The sequence below is a fragment of the Diadema setosum genome, chromosome 19 (genome assembly GCF_964275005.1).
Source record: "Diadema setosum chromosome 19, eeDiaSeto1, whole genome shotgun sequence".
NCBI lineage: Eukaryota > Metazoa > Echinodermata > Echinoidea > Diadematoida > Diadematidae > Diadema > Diadema setosum.
Window position 1 is genome coordinate 34,328,552 of NC_092703.1, and position 14,319 is coordinate 34,342,870.

The 14,319-nt window shown below is 37.9% G+C and overlaps 1 long non-coding RNA gene across 4 annotated transcripts; it reads right to left on the reverse strand.

Moving 5' to 3' along the window:
* Positions 1-1,817: 1,817 nt before the first annotated feature.
* On the reverse strand, positions 1,818-7,010 carry LOC140243146 (uncharacterized). 4 transcript variants are annotated; one of them, XR_011902172.1, is made up of 6 exons: positions 6,916-7,010; positions 5,952-6,037; positions 5,095-5,186; positions 3,902-3,971; positions 2,615-2,732; positions 1,818-1,948 (listed from the first exon to the last, which is right to left on the reverse strand). It is a non-coding gene; the product is annotated as an uncharacterized lncRNA (long non-coding RNA). The 4 variants fall into 4 exon arrangements; XR_011902171.1 differs by lacking the exon at positions 3,902-3,971; XR_011902173.1 differs by lacking the exon at positions 6,916-7,010 and having other exon boundaries at positions 5,901-6,004.
* Between the last annotated feature and the right edge of the window lie 7,309 nt (positions 7,011-14,319).

Below are 14,319 nucleotides of genomic sequence, written 5' to 3' on the forward strand. Positions count from 1 at the left end.
GGCCGTGCAGTACAGCGTGTTGGCGACTGATAAGTCCGGTTCGAAGATTTTATTTAGTATTATTCAGAGAATCGATTTGTCAGTGGCGCTGGGTGATTTAGCCCAGGAATTTCTGACCGGTATGTCGTGACGGCTTTTAAACTGGTTATATAACAAATTTTTGGATGCAACAGACACTCTCTATCGAATGGGGTTTCGTTAAATATGAGTTTTACACCTAAAATACAGGTAGCAGGTACAATTGTACACAGTCTTCACTTATTAATGACTTTCACTGAGTATACCCAACCAAACAAATGTCCGTGCACCAGTACATGTATGATGATTTTGACAGATTGAATGCGTCAGAAATACTGCAAAACCACATAAAATTCCTGCCAAGTATCAATGAGACCATCGTCAGGTCAAACAAGTTCAAAATCACACAGTTGCTTGATGATGTGACGCCGACTCAACCGCCGATGACCCTACTTTTAATCTCCGGCACAAGTAAGACAGAGGAAGTCAGCATCACCAAGAAACAGATATCTGAAATGAGCAACAAAAATCAGTCAATCGAGAGTAAGTCATTAAAAGGAGTTCTATGGAAAAGAGTAAAACTGTGCCTGATTGCCCCTCTAATTAAACAGACATGGAAGTCATTGTACGTAGTGCATTAGACATTAAATTAGTCAATTATACCATCCAGTCAGCAGCCTATGAAACCAAATATATAGCATTATTTTCCTACAAATATCTTATAAAGTGAAAAAAAGTATAAGAAACCTCTAATTTTCTCAAAACATGAAGCAGAGCAGAATACAAGAAATCCTACAGAAGTGCTGAGGTTTAGTTGTGAAGAAGTACAATCATAATGACAGATGTTTTACACATAGTTAACTCATTCAATTTTTTTGCTTTTAAAGGACACATTTGTACACATTAGCGTACAATGGGCAATAATTTTACAATGTGTACAATTAACAATTAGCCTGTGATATTTAAATGACGGCCCTTGGTTTCAACAATAACATGGCAAAAGTGTGCGAATACACCAGTGGGATGGGAGAAGGGGAGGGAAGTTCATGCCACACTCACCTTATACTGACAGTGCTTCCATCTGGAATATTTCCTGTAGTGGTGGGAAGTAGATAACCAACATCAGTTACATCTTGAAGGACAGCTAACCAAGGCATGATCTGCATGTTTGACAACATTACTTATCAAAATTATCACTCATTACTTTATGTTGAAACGTACAGACAAAGTCTGTACACAATTGAGTAATTTCATCACCAGTGGTGCATCAGACAGTATGTATGGTCTTGTATTCATACATGTATGCTACACATCTTTTTATGACTTTGTCTGACACAGAGAAGGCTGAGGCAGGATTGCATCTAATCGAGAGGAGCAGTCATTATTACAGTGCCATCTGGACTGCTTGACAGGCACAAGTTGATAAATCCCAGCTCAAGATAGTATCATGCTTGTCCTTATACTCTGAAAAGGCTTCATGGAGCAAAACAATTCATTGCATACTGTATGTGAAGATGAATGCTGCTACTGCATGTACTAATATACACAGCCAAGTATCTATAAAGACAATGGATAAATCTAATCAAATCAATACATGCATCATTATCTAATATTACAATCCGCATGACAAAGCATCTGACAGAAGATAGCTTGCTAAATGCACTAATGTTATCACTCGGCACAATGTAGCAAGGGCATAATATTACAATTATGTAAAGGAAGAACTTGACCAATATTAATAGAAATGTGTGTACAGTCATGGACAATAAAGGGAACACTAACCTCTCTCCAGAAGACCCAGAGGATCCCCACGACGATGATGAGGGCAGACATGACTACATAAATAAGAAGAGGTCTGGTGATCATGGGGTCACGAACCTAACGAGGAGGCTTCCTTATTACATCCTTGTCCAATGGCTCCACTCCGAGACTGGACAGAGGAGTGGGGAGAGAATGAAACATTATCATACAGTAATGTGAACTACAGAATGCACAATTTTTTTTTTCATGTCAGTATTTGTTCATTATCCATCTTTGATAATACATGTATACACACTCTTTCTTTCTTTTTTTTAAAGAATGAACATATATTTGTCCTTTCTTCCAAATTAACAATAAAATCTGTAGCCATATAGACAGAAAGGATTTCTGGAAACAACATTAATGTGTAGAGTAGAAATAGTTGGCCTCCAGACTTTCCAATAAGAAGGGTCACAAAGAGAAGGAGAGTGGCATACAAATGAGACTTCGAAACACTGCTGATTTGAGAGGTATTGATTTTTACTTTTACAAAATTATTTCCCCCATGACTGAAGAATTATAATGGTACTCACTAAGATGCTGCTTTAGCCGATGAAAAGGTAAAATGAAATATTTTGAAACCAAAGCTTTAATGAGGTTCAAAGATATTTGCTTGAAGAAATTTGATTGATTGATTGATTAATTGATTGATTGATTGACTGATTGATTGATTGTGAATCTTCATGCAGAGAGGCCTGATTAGACTGAATCAGAATAATGACTGCACTGCCGGCATAATTGCCCTCCCCCTTCAGAATACTCTCAGACCTGCTGATGTGTGCACATTGTGGCTCACCCTTGAGCAGGTGGTCCTTCCATGATGACGTTGATCCAAAGGCTCTGCATGGCATTGAGTGGGTTGGGAAACCTCATGATGATGGATAGGGCTATCAGGGTCCAAGGCAGCTATGCTCCTACCAACACAGAGAAACAAACAAACAAACAAACTCATATGTTGCAATCTATCTTCATAGATCCTTCACTTCATACTTTTGCATTTAACCCATTAATGTGTCCATGCAAATTGGTCATTACGGGATAAGTTTTCATCAATAATTCAAATTTCAACTGATTTCTTGCAAAGTAGAAATCAATACATAATCTTATCACAATTTGTATTCATATTCGTTTCAATCAAATTACAAATGATTATAAATGATTACACATATTTACATCATTTGTTATTAAGGGGTCATTTTCAATAAGACTACGTTGTGCTTCTCATGATTTCTCCATTATCATATTTGACACAGTGCATTTTTGCTTGTTTGTTTGTGTTTTTAATACAGATTTTGTCAACCAATAATGAAAGTGAAAATAAATGAGATGAATGAATGAAATGGATGAATGAATAACGTTTGTTGGAGAATAAGCATCAACCCATTTTAATTCTTCCGTGAAAACACTGATTAGAGTCTTTAATGCCTATATTTGAATAATTATTCCACCATACAATTATTTTGAACGGAATGAAGTATACAATCTTTCGTTTTTGGCATGCAGAACTCAATTGAAGCAAAAATAGTGAACCATTTTAAGCCAAACATTTTCGTGTGTACACTGTATTCCAATTTTGCAAATTTTGTGAGATCAAAGAGTCACAAAATCAAAATACATGTACATACAAAAGTTCTTGTTTACACTGTATGCACTGTATGCATTGAATTCAAGTGGCATGCTGAACTAGAAATGTCGCTAAGGCGACTGGTATGCCTCCGCCATAATGCATGATTCTCCTAATAGGTCTACTGTACATGTGGACAATGTGTGATTACATTTTCACACAATTGGCAAAATATTAAAATAACAAGTTTGTCACAAATGTGTTGAATATTCACCTTCCTTGACCTAAGTTTGATTGGATGAATAGGAGAGCATGCATTTGGGGATTTAAGGACTTTAACTTGACTTTGCCCATTCATAAGTTTATGCATTGAGTACTTTTCAAGGTATGGAGAAAAAGTGCAATTTCTGTATTGAAAAGTACATTGTTACCATTTTCATCTGGCCTTTGACGGTAAAATTCATAGGATAATCACTGTCAGGCAGAACATGCATAAATATGTAGAAAGTTTCATGATACCTTGAGCCACTTCTGAGATATGGAGGAAAAAGTTAGTTCAGCACTTTCCCTTGATCTTTGACCTTTTGACCTTTAAGGCAAAAAAAAAAAAAGAAAAGAAAAAGTTTCCAGAGAATCTCTATCAGGTTATACATGCATACACCAAGTGTAAAAAAAAAAATAATAATCCCGCTGGCATTGCATAAATATGAGGGAAATAGTAAAATGTTGAAGTGTTGCCCTTTTCTTTGGCCCCTGACCTTTGACCCCATGAACCCTAAATTCTCTAGATAATCATTGTCAGTCAGTACATGTATATATGCTATGTTCCATGAAGATACCATGAACAATTTCCAAATTACGGACAAAAAAATATTGTTACTTGACCTTTTGACCTTTGACCTCATGACCCCAAACTTCCACCAGAGAATCTTAATTGGGTAATACATGTATACACCAAGTTTTAAGAAAATATCTTCAGGCATTGCATAGATATGTTGGAAATAGTGAAATTTTACGTATTTGACCTTGACCTTTTGACCTTTGATCTTGAGCATGTGCACCCAAAAGTTGATAGGCACAACTTCACCCCCTAATACACATACATGCCAAGTTTCATTAGGATACCTCAAAACGTTTTTTAGTTACGCTGTCCACAAAATTCATTACGGACGGAAGGACGGACGGACGGACAACCCGAAAACATAATGCCTCCGGCACCACTTCGTGGCGGAGGCATAAAAAAAAAGAAAAAAAAAAGGCTGTCAGCTGTGATTCAAGAAAATTTCACACTGCAAATATTTCTTGCTTTACAGTATGCACAAAACTACTTCCATTGGGGTGTAAGAACAACATTTTGTGTAAGTAGAGAATAGAGATTGTTAAGAATTGGGTGTGCACTTTTGATTATTGCAACACAAGATAGATACTCTAGAATCTACTTTTTGAAACAAAAATCTTTACAGTATCCTGTCTTCATTTCTTTCTGAATCTACAACTCCTCAAAGATTAGCTGATTGATGTAACTACCTTTATGAGGGTCGTAAAATTTTGATATACAATGATCAGGATCCTCTGATAAAATAGTTATCGCAGCACAAGCATGGCTCCTGTAAGCAATATGTTGATTAAACAGAATTTCCCCACTAGTTAAAGTCAGGGTTAACCACTCTGGAATTGGACTCCAGCTATCACTGGGGTAACATGACTCTCACCTGGTATAGCCATTGAAGACAGCTGCTCTGGTTTGTCCAAAAGATCCACATTCTCTCGACGGAAAGACTTTGACTTGGCACCAGCAAAGTTCCTGAAAGAATACAAGACAAGCTTATCAACAAAGAACATGATACATGTACTACAAAATACCACAAATCATAAGCAATTACATCTGGTACAGAAATCCTATGACCCACCAAACAAACAAATAAACACAAACTACAATAACAGTGAACACATTCTGAACAAGACACTTTTTTTTTCTTTTAATACTGCACAATTTATTCTGACAAATGATGTATGGAATTGCGACTGATTGACAAATTGCCCCACATCGACGTAAATAAGCACTGAATTGATCAGTGTTTTAGTAGTAGCCATGATAAAAAATCATGGGCGTACATACTCGAGCAGGATTCGAACCTACGACCTCCTGATCACCGGACAGGCGTCATCTCCACTAGACCACCGAGCTTTCGCCCGACAGCAAGTGTTGGTTCTAATCCTTATAGCATGCAGCGGGTACTGCTTTGTTATTCAAATTCATGAAATTCTTCCGTCGAGATGTTTTCATTGCAACTGATTGACAAATTGCCCCACATCGACGTAAATATCATGGCTACTACTAAAACACTGATCAATTCAGTGCTTATTTACGTCGATGTGGGGCAATTTGTCAATCAGTCGCAATGAAAACATCTCGACGGAAGAATTTCATGAATTTGAAGAAGTATGGAATTGTTTGCTTGATTTTCTTCTGAACTTAATAATCTATGCTTTATAATAAGGAGCTACAGTGTCAAACCTTGGCAAAACCATCACTGGATCAATAGAGATCAACACAAAGTGACTCCACGTCTTCCAGTCCTCTTCTGTTTCCCAGATCTCGTAGACGGCATAGTTACAGGTCCCCTCATGGCCTCAAACATTCTCACACTGTAGCTGCCATTGTGTATTAGTGGAAACAACAGAAATACAATGCATGACATTACTGGGTAAATACTGTATACCTTTTGGAACATAATTTTATCAACATATAATAAACTTGATGTTGAAAAGATGAACTGAAATGTTTCCAATTAGTACCATATTGATGTACCAGTACTTGTTTCAGGTTTCTCTAGGTACTGCTATTACAGTTTGCCTACAATATATTTAGAGGCATATATATTGTAATTCTGCAAGGGGGAAGCAATGATAAATGATGATGATGATGATGATGATGATAATCATGACTAGAAACATCATTTTCATTATTCAAGTAATAACAACAGTGATAATTCATCATGAAAATTTTATTATGATCACTACCATCACTACTTTATTATTCCTAATATTACTAGCTTTGAAAAAACACACCAAATCACTATATTCCAAGTTTATCACAAAAGTAAAAAACATTCACAATGGGGCATAAAGTCTTGACTTCCTAAACTTCATCTTTGAAACTTTAGTTTCAACACACACACACACACACACACGCACACACACACAAATAAATAACAATAAAGAGGTAAAATTTGAACAACAATTTTCAAACAGTACAAGTACTTGACTAAGTTAGTACTTGACTGGATTAGGCATCCAGAATTCTGCTCTGTTGAAAGATAGGGATGGCTGTTTATATCTATATCCTCTGAGAATTGTTCATTCAGCTTATTCAATCTCATAACTTTCCATAAGAAACATCACATTCATAGAAGAAAAAAAAAAGAAATAAAGTCAATTTTCCTCACTCTGTGATTAGTATATTACTGAAGCACTTTCCATTCAAAATATCACACCAGTGGGAATCTAGCAATGAGGACACGATGTCTTACCTCACACATCCATCATCTCTTTCTGCTGCATCAACGTATGTCCTCAGGTTGTCACAGAAACTTCATATTCTTTTCCTCCTGTACGGCGAACTACCTGCCGACAATGAATGCCTGTGGAGAGTAATCGTGATCGCGTGAATAACTGCAGTCAGCAACGCGCTGTCGTAATACTGACCTGTGTGACAGTAACTCTAATTGTTAGTCTCATGGGGGGGGGGGGGGGAGAACAACTAGCAATCTATATTTCATGATGAGTTACACATTACTCCAGGTTAGAAGGCATATAACCTTGTTTTTTATGATGTCTATGATGGTCCCCCTTATTTAAAAGCCACCGTAATGTGTAAACGTTAACATTAGACAGCGTAAGCTGTGAGCGCGAGCAGAAACAACCACAACTAAGTCAACGTTGAATTCAATGCTTCCCCATGTCTCATTTAATTCAAATTTATGTGAGTGACTGGAAATGAGATACTAAGGAATCCCTGAAATTTTGGTGGAATTTGGTAGAGTGAAATTTGAGGTATATCTTCTTGCCTCTTAGATACGATATTGGCTTAGGCCTACTGCCAATACTGCATTACCATTTTACTACCGCCGGAATCTGTCTCTAAGAAGCCCATGACCGACGGCAACGAGAAGAGACAGATCTCAGACAAATTTCAATGGTCGCGCTCTGTCCACACGTAGTGCTCCTCTACAAGTTAGCGTGGATATGTCTTCCTGGACATTTTGCTGACTAAACCATACAGATACAGATCTCATCGGTCTACGACAGTTTACCAACCTGGGGTTGCTGAGGCTGAGCCCGTATCCGTAGTGCCTGTGCGGTGCCGGTGGTTGAGCCTGAGCCTATTAACAGCCTCAGGCTGTGGTCTTGCCCTTGGCCTGCTTGATGTTTGGGTTGGAGACCGGATCGTCACGGCAGGCGCTGCCGTAACTATACACAGCCCAGTCGCTGTACGTAGGATATTCGCACAGCGTACCTCCGTCTGGTCGGGCTATTCGTAAACGCTGCCGCTGATGTAACCCCCGCCCGGGGCGGCCGGGCGCTGTACCAGTAACGTGTTGGGGTCGCTGCTGCGGTTACCGCTGATGTTGCTCTGCTCGTGCTAACTTAGTCTCCAAGTATGTCCACGACCGGGCGACCTGATCCCGATCGATCTCGCGCTCGTCATCTCACTGGCAATGGCGGAGCTGAATCTCTTGCATAACGCCATCGAGATCGTTCCTACTCCCACTTTCAGAAGAGACAGACATCGAAATCGCTAAATATGCTTTGTATAATAGCTCGCGTACCACGCGAGCGTCTAGCTCTCACCGCACGGTATACGGGCTAGCAAGCGCGCGCGGATGTGCATGCGCAAGCAATTTGCAAATTGATGGTGTATACCACAGTGTACACGCAACGACACGTGCAGCGTAAGCTTGCGCTGCGCTGTATTGTCATCGAATGACTTTTTATTTTCATGGAATGATTTTTTGTTCATCGAATGGTTTTTTGTTCATCGAATGATTTCTTGTCGTAAGTATAGAACGCCATGTCAAATATATCTTGGGTCTAATATATTTTTGGTGAAATATATATATTTTTTTGTCGAATATATTTTGGTCAAATATGATTTTTGGTCAAATATATTTTTTGTCAAATATATTTTGGGTCAAACATAGTTTGTGTCAAATATATTTTTGATCAAATATATTTTTGTGAAATATATTTTTGGTGAAACATATATATTTTTGTCAAATATATATTTTGTCGAATATATTTCGGTCAAACCTTCATATTTTCTTGTCAAATATATATTTTGTTTGAATATATATTTTATGAAATATATATTTTATCGAACATATTTTTGTGGAATGAAATTTAAATTGATGAAATGGTTTTTTAGTTGGTGTCGAACATAAATATTTGATTCCCCTCTGGCGCGCCATAGGGTTGAGTTAAAGCAATCATTGCAAAGATGTTCTGATTCTTTCGCCTTTCTTTAGGCGCATACATCGAACAGTCGATTATTGCGTACTTGATCTAAGTACAATGTATTTATATGTTCCCGAGCTGTAAAAAGGAATTGATTAATCACTCAAAAATGCAATCACAGATTATGAAAGGTCTCATATGCCTAGACAAATTCACTGAGATGTCCTATGTGAGATGCAGCCACCACCCGATTAAACAGCAAAATCATGACAGTAAAATTTCACGCTCACCAAAACTGCCTATTACTTTTCATATGAATTTTGGTTATCAACACTCGTTCGTGGATTTGTTTGTTTGCATGTTTTGTGTGTATTATTCCTCGATCCTGAAAGACGTAATAATTATTCGCATCGAACGTAAACTGTTTACCGTAACTAAGCCTATGGCGCATTCGATCCATTCAACTAGCAGTAACCTCTAAGGCAGTAAGTTAGTAGCACATGGTGCATTCCTTTGAACCACGTGTTTCGCATATCGGCACATCCAAACACATTAGCGATCGTCGTTATGGCAAACTTTCCGATTACAGTCAAGGGAGAAGAAATCGTAATACTGTACATGTACTTACGAAAGTGATTATGCTTAAGATCAAATAAAATGAAGAAGTTTGAAAACAACTTGGCAACACTCAATCAAGTTTTTCATTCTCTCACACAAAAGCTCTCTTGAGAAAATGAAAGCATTCCCCCTCCCCTGCTAGATAATGGAAGTTTTCATTACTAGCCCAGCAAGTTTTGGGAGTGTACATGAATGTTTTTAGGATAGAGTCAAAAGGGACCTAAGCTTTCGATTATAGCAGAACCTTCGTCAGAAGCAAAATGGCAAATAGGCAGAAAAAGCAACCACACACATGTAAAGCGACTTCACACAACAATTAAAGAACAGTCAGGGCAAAGGGACACGGAACAAAGAAAACAAAAGGAGAGGGTAGGAAGTCATGGGCAAGGAGCCCAACAGGTAAAGGGAGGGGGATTAGAGCAGGAGGATGGACAGACAAAAGGCAGGGGAAGGTTAGTAATGGTCGCCGTGAGGGCCAGGGGGCAACCATTGAAGGAAAAGGATGAATATGGAGGCAACATCAAACAAGATAAGGAACAACAGAGAGATAAAGAAAGGTAAAGCGTGAAATAGCAACAGCAAAGGGGGGGGGGGGATGAGCAAACAGCAAGCCCTAGAAAGGATCTGTACAAGTACCAAGAGGATGCAACAAAATGAAAGTGAGAGTCAATCAACAAATGCAATTAACCATATCAAAGTATGGTAATATTAATACAGTAATAACGATGATATTGACAAAACAAATTAGAATAATAATCATTAAAGCACATAAAAAAAGGGGGACACAAAGTCCATGGGAGAGAAAATGTATACTTGCAAAGCAAGTATCAATAGGCAAAATAAATACATTTCAAAGAGCTGGTTCATATGAAATCACCTTTGATTTATGATTTTACAAACAAGAATTTTCATCGCTTACCTATTTCTTTTATTACTTTCGTAATGTTATGATATTTCATGATGGCATGTGTTCTGTCTTTACATGGCAAGATAAGGTTTTTTTTTTTTTTTTCCATCCAGGGTCAAAAGAAGAAAGTGATAGAAAGATAATTGAAAGGATAGAATGAAACACCTACTCAGCAGGCTCTTGATATAACGCAAAAGCAATTCATCAGAAATGCAGTACAGTTCTAAATAATTTATCAGTGGAAAAAAGAGCAAAGAAAATGGGATTTCGAGTTCAATAGGAGTAGGAACATCGCAATTTACAGACTTGGACCTGATGCAAACATATTGTCTAGCTTCTGGTTGAGTTTCTTCAGAGACATAAATTTTGGTAGCAGTAAACCAGAGTGAACAAGCAAAAGGATACAATTAAGTGAAAAAATAAAATGCAGGTCTCTAGACCACTCCAGTGCACGATCGAGCGAACAACACTAAAACAGCCCCCAGGGCCAGGCCATGTCGTCAGTGTCACTCTCGTCTTAGATCATACAGGCCTACATTGTACATACATCGTTTCGTACTCGTCATCGCCAACGTCATGATGGTCGGTCACACGAAATAAATTGCATCATCATAAGAGCTCTTATATCAACACCACTAGATAGTAGAATCATTATCATTATCACTATCATTCCAGTCAATCTCATCCAAAGCGAAACCCTCAAAATCCTCAAAATCATCGTGGTTAATACTCTCACAAAACACATCTGTAAACGATTCAGACATCGCAGACCTAGCTACACATCTTGCACACAAAAATGAAATGGAGGTGGAAAACTACGATGAATACACAAAAAATATCGACGATGGCATTTTACCGTAGCAGAAAATACACAGAGTATCTTGCACCGGAAAAAAAATGGATGTGGAAAACTACGATGAGGAAAACTAGGGTGAAAACCCGATGCGTGAAGACGAACGATGAAGACACTTTTACGGTAAAAATACTTACACGGAAACAAACGAGTGGGTACGATATTCTCGCACACACGAAGATAATCGACACATCGTTCAATCGAAAAACTCAACAAACACTCGAACAAAAACTCACCCCAAATTGTGGCAAACAGGGTAATCACTTAATAAAAATGAGAAAAAAACACTCTCAGAAGTATGATTGTACTCTGAAGAGAAAGGGATACAATGATACGGAAGCAAAAGAGAGAAAATGAGAGAAATGGACGGGAAACCTAGAGAACTTCGACGAAAGAAGAGCTAGCGATTCGCGATTAGAGCTAACTTTGTATACACTGTAGCTAGCTGTGTGTGTGATCGCGCGTACAAAGGGTTGAAAGCGTTGAAAGCGTTGAAAGCATTGAAAGCGTTGAAAGCGTCCACAGCTTCGGAAAAGCGTTCGGGGATTTCGTTGAATTCGTTGAATTCGTCCAAAATCCGTCCATGAAGTCTGGACGCAAAAAGCGTTGAAAACGTCCCAGGCGAAATCAATAACGCTAAAAGCGTTGGGACGAAATTTGGACGCACTTTCGTCGGGCGTTTTCTATTGCGCGTACTGTATGAAGAGAATCACATCTTTGTATTATGAAGTATAGTGAGTGTAATTACCTACATTCTTCTCATGCCAACTCCTGGTACATTGCGCATTTCGACAAGTTTGCTCATTGACGGTATGCTTTTGGAGCACATCGCAAAGTCGTCTACTTTTGGCACAGTATGGTGCAGCGTGGTACGCTTTGGGAGCCTTTGAGCACTCCTCTGGCATAGGTACACTGTATGATATGTTACATCACGCTTTCAGAGAGTTCTTGAATATACCCTTGCGTGACCAGTGACCAGGGACAACAAAAAATTAATGTCTGGCACTTGCTGATATAATGTACTTTACTTTATGTTAAGCAAGACATCTACATGGTTATTTTGGATTTTGTCTTTGATGTTTATGAATAACAAAACATTGTTAATCTAGGAAACTGGACATTTGGATATGATGTTTCTCTCAATAAATGATAATCCATGGAAAACGTAAAAGTCCCCAAAACAATTGAAGGCAAACTGAACACTTCCAAAATCCTGTCACAAGAAATCCAAACAAGTATTAAAAAATAGCAAAACAGTTCACAACTTCACTAAATGGTTCACAGGTCCCTCGGCAGGGGATTTAGACTAAAATCGGCTTTATGGCCCTGTCTATCCATGCGATTCAGGGGCTTGACAAATTTCCCTCAAATGGTGTCAAAAGTTGTTTTGAAAGTCCCAGCTGTGTCTAGCTTGCAAACAAAGTGTACTACATGTAGTCTCCTACTGCTATTCCTGCATGGTTGTGTCTCTATGGTACTGCTTAAAGATCCCTTTAATATGGATAATCATGTACCGTGGTAATACTGATCCCTTAGTGGAAATCCGCTAGGTATTCTATTGATGCCGATACGTCTGTGGAGTGCCAACAAAAGATTGTTAGTCAATGATTTTTAGAGCTTAGCTGGACACTATAGGAGTGGGGATATCAGGGCCAATTTGCCTTTTTCTTTCTTGTTTGGGGTGGGGTAATCAGCGCGAGGAGTACTGTTATGTAACTGATTCCCCAAAATGGGCATTTTTGGACAATGCTTACACCCATCTCACCTCTTCAGGGCATGTGAGTGTTTTAGCCACAGGAGAGTTGTAGTTTTGGATGTATAGAATGTGATAGTGAGTTAACAGAGAAGAGAAAAGTGATGCAGTATACTTTAATAGTGTGAGTACAGCCTACAATGTAGATACATACTGTATAGTGTTTGATTGTTATCATATCTGAAAGTTGTTTGTGTTTGTGATACCACCTGCCAGGCTTTCTTTGCCATTGACCAACTCTCCTTTTTTGTTTTTTCTGTTGATTCTGTCATTGCTAGTGTGCCTTTTTGTGAAGTCCCACATTGATATATTATCCCGTTGAGGATGAGTCCCGAGTATATTATACTCGGGCGAGTGTCTATGGGAAATGCATGTTGTAGCAAAATCAGCCCATCCTCAACAGGTTAAAAGAATAATGGACGTTATGTGCATTTATCTCTTCTGTTTTTTTCTCATCTCGGTTTTCATTTTGTCTGCATCCAATCCTGATCTTCAGAACATGCAGCTATTATGTACACCTCATTTCTGTTTATCACATATCAAATAGTACTGTTATCACTTCTGTGATTTACTCATTTGACTTGCTTATTTACTTATTGTTTCATGATGAATATTAAAAGTATCAAAAACAAGTCAGTGATCTTGAATATTACTGAGCTTGGGAATTCATTAAACCCAGATCAGTTATGGTCATTGATGCTTTCTTTACTGCATACACTTTTGTAGATCATCTTTGGGGCTTTAGAACATTAGGTTTATACTTCCTTCTTTACAACTTATCCAGTTCTTACACTTTGACCTATCCAGTCTTATGATAACAATGATATGTTCATAATCATAGCATTAGTTTTATCCCTCATGAAATACCATTGGAATTGATAGGAGTCTCTCAGAAGTGGGTCACTTTTATTTCTAAAGATAAACCTTGGTGATACAAGGTTTGCCAATGTTCATTTGATGCCCAGTGGCACATATATGGGCAACTAGAAAAAAATTTATGCATTCAAAGTGTAAAAGACAAGATTTAAGATGTACATTTATTTCTAATTACTGAAGTTTGTCCAGTTTCAACTAATATATATGCCACATGACTTTGCTCTGATATCATATAACCATCATAATAATTTGACAGATAAAGTCTTGTAAAGCAGGACTACAGTGTACTAAAATCTATTAGAGAGATACACAACAAGAATGGTGTAACAATTAAGCATAAATAAAAAATTCAGCAAATATGAACCCACATTTTTTTTTTTTTTTTTGTAATAGGTGTTTGGAAATAAAGTTTTATCAATCGCACATTATTGGAACTAAAACTACTGAAATAAAAATATAGATGTTCAGTGACT